This window comes from Mustelus asterias, chromosome 19, assembly GCF_964213995.1.
Source record: "Mustelus asterias chromosome 19, sMusAst1.hap1.1, whole genome shotgun sequence".
Lineage (NCBI taxonomy): Eukaryota > Metazoa > Chordata > Chondrichthyes > Carcharhiniformes > Triakidae > Mustelus > Mustelus asterias.
In genome coordinates this window covers 36,551,813-36,574,096 of record NC_135819.1, presented here as the reverse complement: position 1 = coordinate 36,574,096, position 22,284 = coordinate 36,551,813, and the positions used below count along the sequence as shown (strand labels likewise).

General features: G+C 46.2%; 1 protein-coding gene across 4 annotated transcripts in view; it reads left to right on the top strand.

The window, feature by feature from the left end:
- The first annotated feature begins 203 nt into the window (after positions 1-203).
- The window catches only part of LOC144507885 (phosphatidylinositol 3-kinase C2 domain-containing subunit gamma-like), a 256,669-nt gene continuing 234,588 nt past the window's right edge, over positions 204-22,284 (top strand). For 3 of the 4 annotated variants that reach the window (XR_013500157.1, XM_078235332.1, XM_078235333.1), the window contains exon 1: positions 6,261-6,771. The gene's annotated coding sequence lies outside the window, so the exon portion shown is untranslated. Of the gene's footprint in view, positions 389-6,260; positions 6,772-22,284 lie in introns of those variants that run through there. The other variant, XM_078235331.1, reaches the window with a different exon arrangement.

Below are 22,284 nucleotides of genomic sequence, written 5' to 3'. Positions count from 1 at the left end.
GGTAGGAATAGCAGTCTAGTTAAATCTGGTTCAGCTGAATTTCTAGTTTGCTTATTGAGAAATTGATTTTGACTGTGATTTGCAAGGAATGGTTTTATGTTTTGTTCCAAGGCTGCAGGGCACTAGCTGTCAGTGGAGCCATGTTGAAATGGTTTTGCATGTTGCATTACTTTGTTTCCACATTCTTCTGCTGGTCAATACTATGTCAACAATGAGAGTTTCAGCCAGTTATTCAGCACCTTGTAAAGTACCACTCCAGTGTCTAAACCTGCTGTATCTCTTTCCCAACTCGGTCTCGTTTACTGGAGAAGAGTCACTTCCACCTCACACTGGGCTGACTGGCAGACTACGCATCACCAAAACATCTCTTGGCTTACAGCTCGTTCAGGTATGCTCTATTTTACTTTCTGTTTTAAACTCCTGGAGATTAAATGAAAACTCTCAAGTTCCTCACTCCTGTCGACTGAGAAAGGTAAACTTATTCAGATTATGCAAAGGTTTTGAGAAGTCAATAAGGACTTATTTTAACCTCCTTGAGCTGCAGTTTAAGCATTGATCAGAGAGCTTCCGTCACCTGTAAAAGTCAGGTAGCTAGGAATAAAATAAACACATAAGAGAGGCAGAAATCAGTATCACAAGAGTGCAACGCTGGACTTTGGTATGTCGCACTAAGAGGCGCGGTGTGTAATCTATTTGATATTTATATTACAAAGGGTTTTTCACAGACATGCGTTAAGGACTTATTTGCACTGGGCAAAGTGTGAAATCGATGTCCCCAACGTTCATGCATATTTTAAGTCCTTCTACAAACCTGCGACATTTATAATAAAAAGGAGCCAGGCAGTCATCCTCGATACCAAAAGGATTAAGTTAGCAAGACAGAGAGTGTGAAACAGTGGAGAAGACAGGAAACCAAAAGGAAGGGGATAGATTTGATTTGATTTATTATTGTCACATGTGTACAGTGAAAAGTATTGTTTCTTGCGCGCTATACAGGCAAAGCATACTGTTCACAGAGAAGGAAAGGAGAGGATGCAGAATGTAGTGTTATGGGGTGTAGAGAAAGATCAACTTAATCTAAGGTAGGTCAGCAGATTCAGAGGGATGAAGCAGCAGTTACGTCAATATATTTTGTTCCATTTGAAGATATGTACTTTTACTGCTCGCCTCCACGCCATTGTTTTTACAAGCAGTCTCATTTTCATGGCTGCTTGCTGGAAATAACTTGCGCACAAACCGATGTCTATTTGCATTAGTCACTCTCAGAGCAGATGAGTTGGTTGAGATAGATACCTCGCAAATGCTGAAACAAGAGTTATTGAAGAGTTACAAACAATTCACATGGATCAGAGAGAGAGGTCCTGGCGTTCCCAGATTTACAATCTATTTTGTGTCAGGTCCCCAGGCCTTTGAAGGGCCACCAGCTTGGAGGTTGTCTAAACAGAGCAGGAGAGGAGTGGCAGGGTTGGGGGGGTGAGCTGGGGTGGAGGATCTCGTTTGTACAAGGAGTCTGCTCTACTATGTCCTCAAGGTGCTGAATGGCTTGAGTACATTGCATCTGAGGTTTTCTTGATATTCATGAACTTAATTTGACTGACAGGTCAGGCACTGCAAATGGTTTAGAATGGGTCAGCTTTGATTAACCGGAAAGTGAGCAATATCAAGCTGTCTCCCTGCGTCACACTACTTTGATTTATTGCGACAGGTATCTATCCATCTATCTCAGATCAGGCTGCAGAGGAAAGGCGTGGGTATAACTCACCCTCCCTCAGTCAATAGTTCAGCACTACTCACAGGCTATGGGTACTGGTAAACATCCATGGAAGCCTGATTTCATCCGTAGGCTTAAATTTACTTGACAGATGAGTGTTCAGAGTTTGAGAGTAATATTGGAAGTTTTGACACATTTATTACTTTTAAGACCAGTTTAAAGTTCTGGAGTGAAATTAAATATTTTAATGAGCTGGTGATATCAGTAGTGTTTATTCCTGTCCTTCTCTAATAATAAATTTGACTGACAGCTCACAGTTGAGGTACACATAGCTGGCTGTGAATTAATGAAGAAGAATCTGAAAATATGAAACAGTTTGCACTAGACTCTGTGAGTTTATCCGATTTATTGTTTGCACTGGGCATGCTGTCTCACGGGTTAACTTTGTACAGTCATATTTCTGTTGACTGGAAACCTGTTGAGGGAGTACGCCTTTCTGCTCGGAAGAAAACTTTTGAGAATGCCAGGATTGCAAGGCGGAGGTAGATAGATTCCTGTCAGGCAAGGGAATCGAATGTTATCAGGCAGAGATGGGAATGTGAAACTTGAAATAAAAACAGACCAGTCGCGATCTTATCAAATTGTGTAGCAGACTCGAGAAGCCGAATGGCCAACTTCCGCTCCTGTTTCTTTTGATTTGATTTGATTTATTATTGTCACATGTATTGGGATACAGTGAAAAGAATTGTTTCTTGTGCACTATATAAAAACATACAGTTCATTGGGGTGGCACGGTAGCACAGTGGTTAGCACTGCTGCTCCACAGCTCCAGGGACCTGGGTTCGATTCCCGGCTTGGGTCACTGTCTGTGTGGAGTTTGCACATTCTCCTCGTGTCTGCGTGGGTTTCCTCCGGTTTCCTCCCACAGTCCAAAGATGTGCGGGTTAGGTTGATTGGCCAGGTAAAAAATTGCCCCTTAGAGTCCTGAGATGCATAGGCTAGAGGGATTAGCGGGTAAATATGTAGGGATATGGGGGTAGGGCCTGGGTGGGATTGTGGTTGGTGCAGACTCGATGGGCCGAATGGCCTCTTTCTGTACAGTAGGGTTTCTATGATTCTATGATAGAGTACACAGGGGAAAAGGAAAGCAGAGGATGCAGAATGTAGTGTTACAGTCATTGCTAGGATGTAGAGAAAACATTATTGGACATTTTAAGAGAGTTAGAGTTAAGTTTTAAGAGCATAGAATAAGAGTAAAAGATAGAATTAGAGAGTATGCTGGGGATAGCTCGCAAGAAGATGCCACTCTCCGGTGCCAATATTTTATGTGTTTGTACGAACCAGCATAGTTTGTATGAACCAGAAGGGGGGAGCCCACTAAAAACCAACCTCCACACCCCACCCGCTCTCAAACCCTCTTCCCCTACCCTTCTCCCATGACCCCCACACTGTGATCCCCTTGCTGTCACCACTCGCCTCTGGCCGAAGACCCAGCAATGATCCTAGGTCTCGGGTGGGTGTAATACAAGTAGTGACCACTGCTTCCCCTGTGGCCCTGCTGTTCAGTAAAACAGCCAGCTTCTGATTAGCCGACATCTCTCGATAGGTTGGACTTCCGGCCCTGGGGTCCTCGATCCTGGGGGAAATTCTGCTGCTCGCTTGTAAAGTGCCTGACCAAAGCAGGCCTTCCCAAAAAAGAGTCAATGCCGGGCTCCTGCTGACTCTCCAGCTAGTGGTTGGCCTCTTTCTGCTCCTAGTTTATGTCTGTTTACAGAGTTGCCAACTCTTGTTGGATATATTCCTGGAGATGTCATCACGTGACCTCCTGCCCCCAAAGGTCCCACCCCCACAACTCCATCATTGGTTGCCCGATATGTCCATACCCATGTTGCATCACATGGCCACACCAATCAGAAAATGAATAGACTCTCCATTGTCAGTTAATAGCCCTTTCTCCCATTGTATCTATTTTTACAACTGGTAAATGGAAATGTTCAAATGTTTTATGGCCCCGATGATTTTCCTGCTGCGTTGCTCCCAGAAACTAGTCTTCAATTCTGGGAAACTTTAGTGCAATCCGGAAGGATGGCAACCCTCAAGGCATCAGAGGTAGAGAATGTGCTGGTGTTCATCAGAGAGTGAGAGAGAGAAAGGAAGAAAAATAGCAAGTAACTCAGCTCACAAAGGAAGAGAGAGCAGGGAGTCACAGCTCAGCAGGCCAGGAAGGAGACTTTGCAGTAATCCTGAACCGTCTGAGAATGGAATCACGGGGCTGAATTGAAAGCAGGAGCCAACCCTGTTCAACAGGTGGCGGGGACGGACCCCAGGGCTACTTTGACTGTGGTGACCAGCTAACAAGCCACTGTCAGAACCATTGACCAATTGAGAGTGGCAGCACTCCCCTACTCTCCTTCGCCACCCTCCCTCCTCTCCCCCGCTCATCAGCCATGGCAACATCACTGCTAATACTGGCCATTGCTGAGGCTGCAGCATGAAGGGAAGGGCACCTCCATAACGAGACAAGCTCGGAGGTGAGCTAAGTTTTGTTGAGGGTGGTGGGGCCTTGCAGGCAGGGTTCAGTGACCAGGTCAGATGCCCTATTTTAGCAGCAGAGCTTTAGAAGTGGGGATAACTACTGTCTCTGGCGGGGAGGAGAGGAGAGGGGAGGGCGGGGTGGGGGAGGGGGAGGGGGTGGGGGAGGGGAAGGGGTGGGGGGCTTCTGTTAACCTTGGAGTGGTCATCAAGGACCATCCACCCCCACCCCTCTGCCTCCTCCCCAGAACCGGGAACAGTACTGAAGACTTGTGTTCCAGAACTTGCCGCGCCCCTAGCCAAGCTGTTTCAGTACAACAACAACACTGGCAATTATCCAGGATTGTGGAAAATTGCCCTGGTATGTCCTGTATACAAAAAGCACGGCAAATCTGACCCAGCCAATTACTGTTCCATCAGTCTACTCGCGACCATCAGTAAAGTGATGGAAGGGGTCATCGACGGCGCTATCAAGCGGCACATACTCAGCAATAACCTGCTCAGTGACTCTCAGTTTGGGCTCTGCCAAAGTCACTCAGCTCCTGACCTCATTACAGCCTTGGTTCAAACATGAACAAAAGAGTTGAATGCCAGAGGTGAGGTAAGAATGGCTGCCCATGGCATCAAGGCAGCATTTGACCAAGTGTGGTATCAAGGAACCCTAGCAAAACTGGAATCAATGGGAATCAGGGGCAAAATCTCCACTGGTTGGAGCCATACCTGGCACAAAGGAAGATGGTTGTAGTTGTTGGATGTCAGTCATCTCAATTCCGAGACATCACTGCAGGAGTTCCTCAGACCTAACCATCTTCAACTGCTTAATCAATGATCTTCCTCTCATCATAAGATCAGAAGTGGGGATGTTCGTTGAAGGTCGCAGAATGTTCAGCACCATTCATGACTCCTCAGATACTGAAGCAGTCCATGTCCAAATGCAGAAAGACCTGGACAATATCCAGGCTTGAGCCAACAAGTGGCAACTAACATTCATGCCACACAAGTGCCAGGCAATGATCATTTCCAACAAGTGAGCTCTAACCATCACTCCTTGACATTCAATGGCATTACCATTGCTGAGTCTCCCACCATCAACATTCTGGGTGTTACCGTTGACCAGAAACTGAACTGAACTGGCCATATAAATATTGTGGCTACCAGAGCAGGTTAAAGGCTAGGAATCCTGTGGCAAGCAACTCACTTCCTGACTTCCTAAAGTCTGTCCACAAGGCACAAGTCAGGTGTGTGATGGAATACTCTTCACTTGCCTGGATGAGTGCAGCTCCAACAACACTCAAGAAACTCAACACCATCCAGGACAAAGCAGCCCATTTGATTGCTACCCATTCCACATTCAATCCCTCCACTTCCGACGCACAGTGGCAGTAGTGCGTACCATCTACAAGATGCACTGCAGGAACTCACTAAGATTTCTTAGACAGCAACTTCCAAACCCACAACCACTACTATCTAGAAGGACAAGGCAGCAGATATCTGTGTTCACCACCACTCAGAATATTCCCTCCAAGGCACTCACCATCCTGATTTGGAAATATAGCGCCGTTCCTTCATTGTTGATGGATCAAAATCCTATAACTCCCTCCCAAACAGCACTATGGGTGTACCTACACCTCCAGGACAGCAGCGGTTCAAGAAGGCAGCTTACCAGCACCCTCTAAAGGGCAACTAGGGATAGGCAATAAAAGCTGGCCTAGCCAGAGATGCCCATATTACGCAAAATGAATTTTAAAAAAGGAATAATCTCCGCCTCCTCCCATTTGCTCGGGGCAGTGGGATAATTACAGCCAAACCCTTCTGTGCCCAGACCTGCACACAACCCTTTTGCTGTGGGCAACACTGAGGGCAGAATGCTGACACTAATCATCTAAATGGCCGCAATGAAAGAACTAATGAAAGATCAGGAAGTGTCTATGAATATAATTTAATTGTTTGAACACAGTTTTAAAAGTACATTCAGAAGCAGATTGGGTAATATGACTCCACACCCACAAAATGGGGCAATGTCAAATTCTGCTTCAGTCAAACAACAGGTGCAGTAATATTGAAACAGAAACCCATTGGCATTGCATTCCTGTTTGCTGGATATGCTGTTACATGGTCACTGCGACCTTGGTAGGGTAAACACACTAATCAATTGAAGTTTAAGCTGTAGTCTACTCTCAGCTGATGTATTGAATTGGGAGCGGTAATTGCACACTCGAGTATTCCCTTGCAGAACGCTGGAAATTTGTTTCTCCTGTATTTCTGCTCAGTACGGAACGGGAGCAGAGACAGCTCCAGACTAAAGGGCTCTGATTTGATTGTTCTAACCCCGTGGCTGACCGTGGACTCCTCTGGCCTGCTGCTATCCCCTGAAGGACTTAGAGCAGATCAAGCAGGAAGAAGATTTTCACCATGCTTTGAAGAACGGTCAGAACGAAGGAAATTAAAAATTTGTCCCTCAGAAGACTTCTTGTCAATTAATGAACTTTCTGGGAGCGATTAAATAATTGATCCACAACTAATTTTTGGTGAGTGACAAACACAATGGCAGCGAGGACTACTCTTGTATCGAGGACTGTTTGAGCTAGAATTCATTTCAGCATAGCCCTAATTTGTGTAACAGCCCAACTGGCCTGCTTTCTGTAAATAGGCATATCTCTTGTGTACCATGTATTATAAAGCGGAGTTGATTCCCTCTCTGAGAACAAACACCTCACCACTCAAAGCGCCTCATAATCTGTTAAAAGTGTGTGTGAAGTAGCATTCTCTGCTCCTCAGCAACCTTCAGTGGTTAAATCAAAATAACTACCTGAGACTCTCTCTGTAAAATCAATAAGTAACATTTTATTTATCTAACTCACTGTGAACAGGTTAACTAAACTATTAGCAAACTGAATAAAACACGATTCTAATGGGATGCTGTTCGGATAAATACAATTCCTACTTACTAACAAAAAAAGAGAGTTTTAGTCACTCTCTAAATTGCAACCAGGTTTGTCGTCTTCCCGAATATTCTGCCTTCTTTCTTCTTTGCTATCTTCACTATCGAGATTAGGCTTTCTTTTAAGACATAAATGAGCTGTGGTAGAGAGGAGTTGCTGGCTGTCTCTCTCTCTCTCTCTCTAAAGCTGTGAGCTGTGGCAGGTGCTGTTCTCCAGTTTGTGCCACTGCCCCCCTGTCTCTTTTACCCCTGATGACATACCAACATCTCCACAATAGGATTGGTTCTCAGGTTATAAAAACATCAAATTTAAATCTAATAGGCTGCTGGTCGCTAAGTGCCTAGCTTAAACTGGATTGACTAAAATTCAAGGACAGCCTGCTGTCTTGGTAACACTACTGCTTGGTCTGTGATACAATGTTTCAGTCTGTGTACGGCAAATGCACCTGCATTTTTTAAAAAACCTCTCTAAGTACAGAAAAAGCACCACCTTTTAAAGGGACTCTCATTAGTGACAGACAGCATGGTTTTGTAAGAGGGAGGTCGTGCCTTACAAATTTGGTGGAGTTTTTTGAGGAAGTGACAAAAACGGTTGATGAAGGAAGGGCCGTGGATGTCGTCTATATGGATTTCAGTAAGGCATTTGACAAAGTTCCACATGGCAGGTTGGTTAAGAAGGTTAAGGCTCATGGGATACAAGGAGAAGTGGCTAGATGGGTGGAGAACTGGCTTGGTCATAGGAGACAGAGGGTAGTGGTCAAAGGGTCTTTTTCCGGCTGGAGGTCTGTGACCAGTGGTGTTCCGCAGGGCTCTGTACTGGGACCTCTGCTATTTGTGATATATATAAATGATTTGGAAGAAGGTGTAACTGGTGTAATCAGCAAGTTTGCGGATGACATGAAGATGGCTGGACTTGCGGATAGCGAAGAGCATTGTCGGGCAATACAGCAGGATATAGATAGGCTGGAAAATTGGGCGGAGAGGTGGCAGATGGAGTTTAATCCGGATAAATGCAAAGTGATGCATTTTGGAAGAAATAATGTAGGGAGGAGTTATACAATAAATGGCAGAGTCATCAGGAGTATAGAAACACAGAGGGACCTAGGTGTGCAAGTCCACAAATCCTTGAAGGTGGCAACACAGGTGGAGAAGGTGGTGAAGAAGGCATATGGTATGCTTGCCTTTATAGGACGGGGTATAGAGTATAAAAGCTGGAGTCTGATGATGCAGCTGTATAGAACGCTGGTTAGGCCACATTTGGAGTACTGCGTCCAGTTCTGGTCGCCGCACTACCAGAAGGACGTGGAGGCGTTAGAAAGAGTGCAGAGAAGGTTTACCAGGATGTTGCCTGGTATGGAGGGTCTTAGCTATGAGGAGAGATTTGGTAAACTGGGCTTGTTCTCCCTGGAAAGACGGAGAATGAGGGGAGATCTAATAGAGGTGTACAAGATTATGAAGGGGATAGATAAGGTGAATGGTGGGAAGCTTTTTCCCAGATCAGAAGTGACGTTCACGAGGGGTCACGGGCTCAAGGTGAGAGGGGCGAAGTATAACTCAGATATTAGAGGGATGTTTTTTACACAGAGGGTGGTGGGGGCCTGGAATGCGCTGCCAAGTAGGGTGGTGGAGGCAGGCATGCTGACATCGTTTAAGACTTACCTGGATAGTCACATGAGCAGCCTGGGAATGGAGGGATACAAAAGATTGGTCTAGTTGGACCAATGAGCGGCACAGGCTTGGAGGGCCGAAGGGCCTGTTTCCTGTGCTGTACTGTTCTTTGTTCTTTGTTTGTTCTTTGTTTGGGACCATAGAAACACTAACTTCACAACACATGTCAGGAAAGAAATTAAGCGAGTAACAGTACATCGGGAACTGAACTGTTTTATTTCCATTGTCGAGCATTATTAGACTATTGAATATCTTACTGCAACTAACGATTGGGAGTCAGGCAGTAAGATACTTTATTTAAAAAAAAGGAATGAGAAAGAGGGATATAAAAGGATACAGGGAAGCAGGACTAGACTTGATGATCCCAGCTGAGGAGCACAATAATCTCCTGCACTGTCATTTTTATGATTTGAAGTCTGGCTTCTTTACAGCTGAATCCAGTTAAGAGTTCCTTCCCCGAACACAGATAAAAGTAGCAGAAATGCAGGGTGGGTCTGTCAACTTTGTGAATGTGACGAAGGGGTTAAGGTAGGTTGTGCGAGAAGTTGGGGCTATTTGGGTGCTACGGCCACCCTTAGAGATCCAAAATGGCGCTCATGGTGCCCGCCCACATTTTCGGGGTGATTCGTGGAAGACACCGTGCGGGAATTTTCCGACCGTTCATGCCGGCGGGATTTTCCCGTCCAGCTGCAGTGAACGGGGATTTGGCTGGGCGCCAAATTCTCCGTCTTCGCTGCCGCGGGAGCATGGCATAAGTGGGCGGTAAGATCGCGTCCCATATTGTTAAGGGCATCAGCACGGGGCGCAGTGAATGGCTGACGAAAATGTGCAGAACAGGTACATCATGATGTTAATCAGCGTGTAACATTCCTTTGGTGCCAGCGGTGCGATTCTGAAGCTGGGTGCTTCTCTTAATCTCAGAAAGCCGAACAAACTTGGAGCAACAGGAGGGGAATTTTCCACAAGGGACCATCAACTACTTTGCTGGTTTCCTCTGGTTGTTGCTTTGACTGTACAAGTGTCTGATGCATTCTGTAGTTGTTTAATGTCCACAGTGAGCAATGTGGCAGAAGCTAATTTAATTTATCTGCTGACTTCAAGTATTCTGTACAAATGAATTGCTTCCAGGCATGGGGGCATGTGTAAGCATTCCTCCTGGAACACAGCCTAGACTGGAAAGTGACCAGACGTCACACAGAGGAGGACAAGATACTAAACAGAGGGTGGAAGAGGGGAGGAAGGGTTCGCGATGAGTTTTGTTCCACCCAGGGTGTTCAGAGAGCGATTCTCCTCCTGAATCTCAGTGAGGTGCACTGTGCGGGAAGAGGTCTGCATTTCAGGCAAGAACTCCTCACTGAAACCCCCCAGCTGCTGCAGTTGGAACTGGGACCTCAGAACAAAATCATAGAAGAGCCCCTACAATGCAGAAGGAGGCCATTCAGCCCATCGAGTCTGCACCAACTCGTTGACAGAGTATCTTACCCAGGCACTCTCCCCCGCCCTATCCCCGTAACCCCATACATTTACCATGGCCAATCAATCTAACACACAAATCTGGGGACACTAGGGGGCGAATTAGCATGGCCAATCCACTAACCTGCACATCTTTGGAGTGTGGGAGGAAATGGGAGCACCCGGAGGAAACCCACGCAGACACGAGGAGAACGTGCAAACTCCACACAGACAGTGACCCAAGGCTGGAATCGAACCTGGGACCCTGGCACTCTAAGGCTGCCACCACGCCACCCCTAGTTAACAGAATAAGGGCAGCACCCAGTTAAGGTGATCATGACCATGAACTTTTAAGTTTGCTTTTTTAAAACATGGACTGGAATTCTCTGACCTCGCCCGAGCCTGGGATTCCCCAGTCCCGCTGCTGTGAATGGTGTTTTGGCTGAGGCCAAATTTTCCGTTCCCGTTGGCAGCGGTGGCTGGGCGAGGGGAACCAGACAATTCCAGCCATATTCATTCATGGGCTGGTGGGCTTTGCTGCCAAGTCAGGCATTCGTCAGCCATCCCTAATCTCCCTTAAACTGAGTGCTTAGCCAGGCATTTTGGCATGGGTGGCAGGGTGGCACAGTGGTTAGCACTGTTGCCTCACAGTGCCAGGGACCCGGGTTCAATTCTTGGCTTTGTTCACTGGCTGTGTGGAGTTTACTCCTTCTCTCCGTGTCTGCATGTGTTTCCTCCGGGTATTCCGGTTTCCTCCCACAGTCCAAAAGATGTGCGGGTTAGGTGGATTTGCCATGCTAAATTGTCCCTTAGTGTCCCGGGATGTGTAGGTTAGAGGGATTAGCAGGGTAAATATGTGGGATTACGGGGATAGGCCCCGGGTAGGATTGTTGCCTGTGCAGACTCGATGGGCCGAATGGCCGCTTTCTGCACTGTCGGGTTTCTATGCTTCAGAGATGGGTTAAGAGTCAATTTCATTGCTGTGGGTCTGGAGTCACATCTTGTCTGGTAGATTGATGGTGCAATTCCTTCCCTCAAGACATTAGTGAAAAGGTGGGGTTTTTACAACAATACTCCCTCAAGACATTAGTGAAAAGGTGGGGTTTTTACAACAATCGATGATAGTTCCATGGTCACCATTACTGAGACTTGTTTGCAATTCCAGATTTTGGTAATTGAATTCAAATTTCATCAGCTGCCATGATGGGATTTGAACCTGTGCCTCTAGAGCATTAGCCTGGCTCTGCATTACCAGTTCAGTGATATTACCAATATGCCACCACATCACCAATCCATCCGCATCCTTCCATTTGGAATTGGAGACATTTGCAAGGTCTCAGAATTTGCTGCCCACTGTTGAATAAGGGAGGTCACTGGTATTCTCTATTAGCACTGCTGCCTCACAGGGACCCGGGTTCGATTTCAGCCTTGGGTAACTGTCTGTGTGGAGTCTGCACGTTCTCCCTGTGTCTGTGTGGGTTTCCTCCAATTGCTCCGGTTTCCTCCCACAGTCCAAAGGTGTTCAAGATAGATGAATTGGCCATGATAAATTGTCCCTTAGGATCCAAAGATGTGTAGGTTAGGGAGATTGGCCATGGTAAAATGCATAGGGTTTGAGGGATAGGGTGGAAGGGAGGGCCTGGGTAAGATGCTCTTTCATTGACGTGGTTCAGTTTCGATGGGCCAAATGGCCTCCTTTTGCACTGTAGGGTTTCTATGGTTCTAATGAGGAATGTAAAAGGTGCATGTGAACACAACCAGCAGTCGGAAGGGATTGGGGAGAGTGAGAACAATCTTCGATGGTTTCAGACTTTCCATTAAGAACATAAGAACATAAGAAATAGGAACAGGAGTAGGCCATCTGGCCCCTCGAGCCTGCCCCGCCATTCAACAAGATCATGGCTGATCTGAAGTGGATCAGTTCCACTTACCCGCCTGATCCCCATAACCCCTAATTCCCTTACCGATCAGGAACCCATCTATCCGTGATTTAAACATATTCAGCGAGGTAGCCTCCACCACTTCAGTGGGCAGAGAATTCCAGAGATTCACCACCCTCTGAGAGAAGAAGTTCCTCCTCAACTCTGTCCTAAACCGACCCCCCTTTATTTTGAGGCTGTGCCCTCCAGTTCTAGCTTCCTTTCTAAGTGGAAAGAATCTCTCCACCTCTACCCTATCCAGCCTCTTCATTATCTTATAGGTCTCTATAAGATCCCCCCTCAGCATTCTAAATTCCAACGAGTACAAACCCAATCCATTGACCATGGCCTCAGCAATGTCTGCCCCAGTAGTGGTCAACATCATCTCCTTCGTGAGGGTTTGGACATGCAGGGATGACACTTCCCTCTCCCCCTCCATCTTGTTAGTTTCTGAAGCCTTTGGTTTCACTGGATGGAGAGAAAGAGGAGCCTATCATTGAGTGTGGTGCCATTTGTTTGGGTGAAGTGGCTACCATGCCTAAATAGCTGGCAGTGTATGCAAGCTGTGAGATGTGCATTTGAGGCTTGAAGCAGTGCTAAGTGTGTGAGGGTGAGGGGGGACATATGGATGTCAGCTATGAGTACTAATACATGGTAGGTGAATGATTGAGGGGGTGAATTGATCAGTGGCTGAGGAGAGTAGTGCAATATGGTATTTGAAGTTGTGTTTGCTGACCCTGACTACTTGTGTGAGGTCATTGAACGTCTTGCTGCACTATTGTACTCGGCTCAACCATCTTCAGCTGCTTCAGCAATGACCTTCCCTTCATCATAAGGTCCGAAGTGGGGATGTTCGCCAATGATTGCACAAAGTTTGTCAGAATATAACCGGTGACAACTTTGTAATGGATGTAATGTGACCAATGGTAACAAGCTGTAAGGGTCAGCTGACCTAGTAAACCATGGAACCAATTACAGAATGATGTGATGGTCAGCTGACCAGCTGACTCACCATAAGTAAGAATCTGTTGGGAATTGTGGGGAGTTTGGAGTGGCCCAGGATGAGGCCTCAAATTTGGAGTAATGAAATTTCTTTATTAAACCCTTTCTTTGACTTACAAGTTGGGAGTAAGTTTTGTTATATTTTTATTGACTGCATTTGAAGACTTCCTTCTGAAGAAACATTGGTAGCAGAAGAAAACCCATCGTAACTTGGTGTTTGGTTTTGAAGAATTGCTACAATCATGGCAGAAGGTAGAAGTAAACCGGTGGGATTGGATTGTCCCCTGTCTTTTCAGATGTCGAACCATATTGGCAATGGAAGGCAGAGGTGGAAATGTGGACCCTTGTCACCACAATACCAAATAAAAAGCAGGTAAGGCATTAGCTTTGTCACTCCCAATTAGGAGCAAGATAAGAAGCAAAGTATTTTCTGATTGGACGGCAGATGCCCTAAGTAGAGAAGAAAGGCTACAGCTCCTGCTGCAATACTTAGATAAGTTTTACCAAAAAGATGAGTTCTTGGAGAATTATGAAGGATGGGTGATGCTTGAAAGGATTAGGAGACAAGATAGCCAATCCCTGGCAGAGTATATCATGGATTTTGATAACAGGCTAATGAAATTTAATTTGGAGATTCCAGATGTAGGATTGGCCTTTAAGTTGTTGGACTCTGCATGTCTGTCGCAAATGGATACTCTTTTGGAAATGACTAGAATACAATTAAGGGGAACAGAGCCCCTCTTCGATCAAATGGCAGCATCATTAAAAAAGTTTTTCGGGAAACAATCCTTCCTCGCCACCTTGTTCAATACAGACCGGAATGCCATAGCACCCAGAACGGAGGAGTCAATGGTGACTCAACCGTGTGCCAAATAGTACACGAAGGCCTTTAAACAGAGACAGTTATGGTTAATAACAGACCTAGTGTTGAAAACAGTTATAACCGATTTGAAAATGGGGAAAGAAGGCACACATGGGAAACTGATAGAAAGTGTTTAAATCGAAGAAATGCTAGAGGGATTGTGAATCGCTGTTTGCAATGCGATTCCCCCATACCACTCCATTGTGAACTGCCTGAAAAGAGGAAATCGTGTCTTTGAAACCAGACACGACACAGAATATGTGGAAACCGACAGTGACGAGGATAAGGACCAGGAAGGCATTGTTTTGGTGGCAGAAAATTTGAGTCCCGTAATGAGCGTCCTGGTACTCGTTCAACTATGCTGTTTTAGAGAGTGGATGTATGTCCACTGTCTGCGACCAAGATTGGCTAAATTGTTATGATCTCCTGATCATAACGACCGAAAGAAAATAAAAGAACGTGATCATTCCACCTGCTTTAGATTTGGAGATGACAGCACTCTAACATCCTCCAAAAGGGTGATACTTCCCTGCAGGATTGTGGGAATCAGTTTATTTATAAGTACAGATGTAGTTTCCAGTGGTATAGCTTTGTTGTTAAGCAGGTCTGTGATGAAGAAAGCTCAGATGACCATCGATTTGAAACAGGATAAAGGTGTGGTATTTGGGAAAACTGTGGATGTACATTTTACAAGATTTGGCCATTATTGTCTTCCTTTAAGTGAACTGAAATTATTCGACCAAAGGATTTGTGACACATTAGTGTCGCTAACAAACAACAGCCTGATGGACAAAAAGATGATTGTTCTAAACTCCATAAGAAGTTTGGTCATCCAGCACCACAGAGACTGAGAGACTGCTTGCAGGATGCAGGTGTGCTGGACAAAGGATATAATGATCTCATCGAACAAATATCAGGCCAGTGTGAAATTTGCATAAAATATAGAAGGACACCCCTGCGTCCAGTCTACCATTAGCACAAGATTTCAATGATGTAGTGGCGATGGATCTAAAGATATGGGACAATGACAAAGGTGTTGATCTATTGCGCTTTGTGGACATGGCCACCCAATTTAGCACATCCACGGTGATTTACAGCAAAGATAAAAAGACCATTATAGATAAAATGATGACCCACTGGATTGGAACAAGATTGGGGGCACCGCCTAAATTTGTGACAGACTATGAGGGTGAATTTGCAAATGATGAGTTTCAAGATACATGCAAAAATTTAAATATTGTAATAATGCACACTGCAGCAGAGAGCCCATTCAGCAATGGCCTTTGTGAAAGGAGTCACGCAGTTATAGATGACATGTTGCATAAAGTTTTGGTGGATCAACCGGGCTGTAAATTGCAGGTTGCATTCACATGGGCAGTGCATGCAAAACATTCTTTACAGATGGTGGGGGGCTATAGTCCATACCAGTTGGTACATGGGAGGAATCCAAAGTTGCCGTCAGTATTAACCAACTCTAGAAGGGGCAAGCATTAGCTCCATGTTTTCTGCACACTTAAACGCTATGCATGCAGGGAGAAAGGCCTTCATTCAGACTGAGATTTCAGAACAGATACAAAGGGCCCTAAGACACCGCTTAAGACCATCGAGGGTATACTTTGAAAAAGGGGAAACAGTCTACTATAAAAGAGAGGGCAAAAAAGAGCTTAAAGGGCCCAGGAAAGTGATAGGAACAGACAGCAAGGTAGTTATATTATAAGACGGTAACCAGACAGTACGAGCCCACTCTTCGAGAGTAGTGGGAATTGGAGCATCTGAGCAACATGCAGAAGTGCAGGAGGTACCTTGTACCTCACATGCACATACCCTGAGCTATTATGAGGATCAGTCATAATAGATGAGAGGAAATCTGATGATCAACAAAGTACCATTGAAGCAGGAGATGAAGCTGCTACTTCAAAGGTTCAGCTACCCAAAGTAGGCACAGTGGTATCATACATACCCGAAGGGTCAAACGAGGGGAGGGATGCCACTATAATCGGGAAAGCAGGAAAGGCCTCAGGAAAGTACAAACACTGGCTCAACATTCAAGAGCGAGGGCAAGAAGCCAAAGCTATAGATTGGGAAAATTAGGTGGACGGATGGAAACAAAAAAAGCGAGACCTAAGTCCTGAGGATGAGGCAGTTAGCATTCATGAATCCAGGAAAAAGTCACAAATCTGTGACCTAAGTTGTGTCAACAGAGAACAGCGGACTGAGAGTAGCAGCTCTGACAGAAACAGTTATGGCAACAGAGGCCAGAGTTTAACGAGGAAGGCTAGGAATCGAACCAATGATAGGAATAGGAGTAGAAGCCCCCATGATAAGGAAGTATTGATAGCTGCAAACAAAATGGAGCTTGCGGAAGTAAGAGAGGCCAAACAAAGAGAGCTGGACAGTTGGAAGGAGTTTGGGGTGTACACCGAGGTACAAGACGAAGGGCAGTCTGCTTTGTCCCATAGGTGGGTTTGCACAGAGAAAGTTTTACAAGATGGGATGTATAAAGTTGAAGCAGATTAGTAACCCGTGGGTATGAGGAACATTTGGATGGGAGAGACATTAGGGTTGATTCACCCACAGCAGGGAAAGTGACACTGAAGATTTTTTTTCACTATTCTAGCATCTAATAATTGGATGTGCAAATCAATTGATATCAAAGCAGCTTTTCTGCAGAGCAAAACATTTCAGAAAAGGTTTTTGGAGACCACCCAAAGAAGCAGGTCATACACAGGGACATTTGTGGAAATTGAACAAATGTGTACAGGGGTTAAGTGATGCATTAAGGGTTTGGTATTTCTCTGTATGATCTGTATTGCTGAAGACTGGCTGTGTCCAGTTAAAAGCAGATCTAGCATTGTTTTACTGGAAGGCTAAAGGAAAATTAGCATTTTTCTGATGCATGTGGAAGATTTCCAATGGGGTGGCACAGAAGAGTTTGAAAAAAGGATAATTGAGAAGCTGAAAACAGAATTTAAAATAGGGAGTCAAGCAGCTGGTGCTTATCAATATCTTGGTCTTGATATCCGACGAAGTACCTCTGGTGTAATGATGAGTCAACAGGGATATCTAAACAGTATCGATCCCATTCCCATCACCAGAGAAAGGACAATAGAAAAAGAGGAACGGGCCAACGAAAAAGAAACAGAATTGTTGAGGAGTATGATAGGACAGCTAAATTGACTATGCACACAAACAAGACCGGATGGGAGCTATAGTGTCCTAGAGCTCAGTAATATGTTGAGGTGCGCCACAGTCAGAGAGATCTTGCAGGCTAATAAAACATTAAAAAAGTTAAAGTTAGAGGAATATGTAATTAAATTCCCAGCACTAGGAGGACCAGAAGATATGAAGTTGGTTGTGTGAAGTTGATTGTGCTTCACATGCCAATCTACCAGATGGACATTCAAGCGGTGCCGGATTCATAATATTCCTAGTCGGTAAGCAAGGAAAATGTTGCCCTTGGTCTGGAAAGCAAAGAAAATAAAAAGGGTAGTCAAACGGACATTGGCAGCTGAAGCTCTAGCATTAGTGAAGGCGGTAGATATGGGAATATATTTGTCTGATATATTAACAGAATTATTTTTTATGGGCACATCGGGTAAGAAAATACCAATCGGTCTTTGTGGGACAATGTTCACTCAACAAAAAGTGTAACAGAGAACCGACTAAGAATTGATTTGGCCAGCATTAAACAAATGCTGGAAAACAAGGAAGTTTCCAAACTTAACTGGGTTGATGCAAATCTACAGGTATCCGACTGTTTTCCAAAAAGGGGTGCAGGTACTGGAAAGTTATTAGGAATACTGGAGGATGGTTGTCTTAAATTATTTCGAGAAAAAACATTAGAATAAAGCGAATCTGTTACAATGTAACTGTTGATAACTTTGTATTGGATGTAATGTGACCAATGGTAACAAGCTGTAAGGGTCAGCTGACCGAGTAAACCATGGAACCAATGATGTGATGATCAGCTGACCAGCTGACTCACCATAAATAAGATTCTGTTGGGAATTGTGGAGAGCTTGGAGTGGCCCAGGGTGAGGCCCCAAGTTTGGAGTAATGAAGTTTCTTTATTGAACCCTTTCTTTGATTTATAAGTTGGGGTAAGTTTTGTTATATTTTTCTTATCTGCATTTGAAGAGTTGCTTCTGGAGAAACAGTGCTCAGTACCATTTGCAACGCCTCAGATACGGAAGCGGTCCATGGTCAAATGCAACAAAATCTGGACAGGCTTGGGCTGACAAGGGGCAAGTAACATTCACGTCACACAAATGCCAGGCAAGACCATCACCAATAAGAGACACTCTAACCGCCGCCCCTTGACATTCAATGGTGTAACCATCACTGAATCCCCCCCTGTCAACATCCTTGGGGTTACCATTGACCAGAAACGCAACTGGACTCACCACATAAACACAATGGTTGTAAGAGCAGGTCAGAGGCTAGGAATACTGTGGCGCGTAACTCACCTCCTGACTTCCCAGAGCCTGTCCACCATCTACAAGATACAAGTCAGGAGTGCAATGGAATACTCCCCACTTGCCTGGATGAGTGCAGTTCCAACAACACCCAAGAAGCTTTGACACCATCCAAGACAAAGCATCCTGCTTGACTGGCACCACATCTACTCACTTAACCACCGACGCTCAGTAGCAGCAGTATGTATTATCTACAAGGAGCAGTGCAGCAATTCACCAAAGATCCTTAGTCAGCACCTTCCAAACCCATGACCACTTCCATCTGGAAGGAAATGGGACCATCGACTGCAAGCTCCGCTCCAAGCCACCCACCATCCTGACTTGGAATGATATCACCGTTCCCTCGCAGTCGCTGGGTCAAAATCCTGGAACTCTCTCCCGAATGGCATTATGGGTAAACCCACAGAACATGGACTGCAGCATTTCAAGAAGGCAGCTCACCACCACCTTCTCAAGGGCAACCAGGAGTAGGCAATAAATGTTGGCCAGCCAGTGACGCCCATGTCCCATGAGTGAATATACAAAAAGCATCCATGTTCTCGGGGCTTGACCCCTGGCAATAACCTATCTAATATCCGCTTCCATTGCCCTTGTCATATCTGTCTGGAGAGTCTCTTGGCCCCCTGGAGGTGCAAGACATCTTTTCTTCTTTCCACCTTCTCCATCAAGGCCTCCAGATCAGTGTCAGAAATCCTAGGAGACTGACGTCTTCTAGATTGTGATGATCTTAAATGTTTATCAGGTAGATTGGTTTCCAGACTCCCAGTACCTGCTGCAGCAATGATACATGTCCCCTTGAAGAATTGCAGGCTTACTTTAAGTAGTGCTTAGCACTCATGATATTGACCTTCTGCTGATGTGTCCTGGCAGTGAACAGGACAGTTAGAACTGTCTGGATGGTGAAATCATTGAAAGGAACAGGCAGCATGAAGTTGGTTTGCTGCCTGCATCGCGATCAATGTGCGTGGGTTTAATCACACGTCACAATCCCTGCGCATTCTTTTGGCAGCACTGAATTTAGTCTCCATCGACTCTTTTGGGTACAAACCTTTATCAGAAATGGAAATTGAAAATATTTGCTAACCCGAGTTGGACACAAAAGGGGCGAGTTAAAAATAAATAATGGACAGGCCAATCACAGAGAGAAAGTGAAAATAGCTGCAACCCCAAGCTGGTGAGGCCACACCTGGGGTATCGTGTGCAGATTTGGTGTCGTTGTCTGAGGAAGGATGTCCTTGCTACAGAGGGAGTGCAGCAAAGGTTTACCAGGCTGATTCCGGGGATGGCAGGTCCGTCATATGAGGAGAGATTAAGTGGATAGGATTGCGTTCATTGGAGTTTAGAAGAGTGAGGGGGGATCTCATAGACACCTATGAAATTCTAACAGGACTGGACAGTGTAGATTCAGAAAGAATGTTTCCATTGGTGGGGGAGTCCAGAACTAGGGGTCATAGTTTGAGGATAAGGGGTAAACCTTATAGAACTGAGGTGAGGAGAAATTTCTTTAACCAGAGAGTGGTGAATGTGTGGAATTCATTAGTTAGGGCCAAAACTTTGGGCCTGATTTTACCAAAATTTCGCGCCCGTTCTCGGGCGCGAAATCGTGGTAAAGTTGGGCGTCGGGCCTAAAACGCGGTCCAGACCCAACCCAAGGCCAATCGCGCCTTTACCAACGGCCAATCCGGGCGCTGATCCAGCGCGTGCCCAAATCGGCCAGCGGGCCGATTTAAATTTGCATGCATTTAAATCGGCATAATGAAGCCCACGCCCAACTTACCCAAAGATTCCCACTTTACGAGGCTCCAATCTGATCGGCGCCCGCGCATTTACTGTGTTGCTGAATTCAAGTCTGATAGGGCTTCAACTCAGCAACTGAACCGCCAAATCGCACCCGACCACCCTTCACAGACCGCCCCCGCGAACCACCCCGGCAGCCCACCTCCCCCCCACCACCCTGATCGGACAACCCTGGGACGCAGGCCCCGCCAGCAGACCCCCCCCCCCCCGCCCCCGGGATTGGACCCCCCGGGCCCCCGACCTACCTTGATCGCTGGTGTCCATCGAAAGCATCTTGCGATCCTGGATCCTGGCCTTGCTCCGGGGGTCCTGATGGGTACGATGACATCTCTTCACTGGGGGGGGTGAGGGGGTGGGGGTAGGGGGGGGGGATGTGACATCTCTTCCCTGAGTTGGGGGGTAGGGGGGGGATGTGACATCTCTTCCCTGAGTTGGGGGGGGTAGGGGGGGGATGTGACGTCTCTTCCCTGAGGGGGGATGTGACGTCTCTTCCCTGGGGGGGGGATGTGACGTCTCTTCCCTGAGGGGGGGGGGGGGGGTGGATGTGACGTCTCTTCCCTGAGGGGTTTAGGGGGGGGATGTGACGTCTCTTCCCTGAGGGGGGGGGGAGGGGGGGAATGTGACGTCTCTTCCCTGAGGGGGGGTAGGGGGGGATGTGACGTCTCTGCCCTTGGGGGGGGCGGAGACATCACATCCTCCCCACCCCCCCTCAGGGAAGAGACGTCAGATCCCGCCCCCATCCCCCCCCCCGCCCCCCAGGGAAGAGATGTCACATCCCTCCCCCACCACCGCCCCCCCTCAGGGAAGAGATGTCACATCCCCCCCCCACCTCCCCCCCCCCCCCGCCCACCAGGGAAGAGACGTCACATCCCACCACCACACACCCCCCCCCCCAGGGAAAGTCAAAGGTGGCGCAGACCGCAGTGCTCTCAGCGTTGCCTTTGACTTTCGTGCTCGGGCGCGCTGCGTGCTGTCGGCGCGTGCGCAGTTCGGTGCTCCGACAAATGCAAATGCGCTAGGCCCCACCCACTGGACCCGCACCAAAAAAAGGCGTATGGGGGCGCTGGAGCGCGGCTGCCGGGCGCGGGTCTGATTTACGACTGCACCCGGCACTTAGAACCGATTTGGTAAAATCGGCCCCATTGTGTGATTTCAAGAAGAAATTAGATATTGCTCTTGGGGCTAAAGGGATCAAGGGATATGGAGAGAACGGGGGGATCAGGATATTGATTTTGATGATCAGCCATGATCATAATGAATGGTAGAACAGGCTCGAAGGGCCGAATGGCCTCCTCCTGTTTCTAATTTCTATGAATCTATGATTAAATGGCAAACTAAAATCTCCAATTTTGTTTCCACCGAGCTGCTGTTTTTCCCCCATATAGATCCCTCTCATGCATCTTCACCATTTAGCTTTGTGTATTTTTCTGATAACACTGCTTCCCTAAGATGATTTTTAATGTTGTCGCATAGGCCCGTATTCCACTATTCCGTAGTTATAAGATTAAATCAGCCCAATAGCTTCCTATGATTGGACTGTCTGTTTCTGTATATTTTCCTTCACTTTTTTTGTGCAACTCCAGTAAGTGGTTGCTCATCTTTCACTTTTCATTTCAGACAAAGATTTCTCCCTCCAGGCATTGATCTGACTTTTTTTTCTCTTTACAAGTGCTGGCGCTGTGTCTCCCTAACCTTTTCTGTTCCGGTCTCCTCCTGAAATTTGCCAAAATTCTCTCTTCAAAAGCCAAAAGACAAGCTTTGGGAAACGGCCAACGTTTTACAAAATACCATTGCCTCCTCAACTTCAAAGTATTATTGTAACCAAAAAGAAAATACTTTTATTTGTAACCGTTTGGAATGTGTTTCCTCCATTTTATAAAGGCCAGCTCAACTTCTATCATTTAAGAAGAGATGCACACACACTC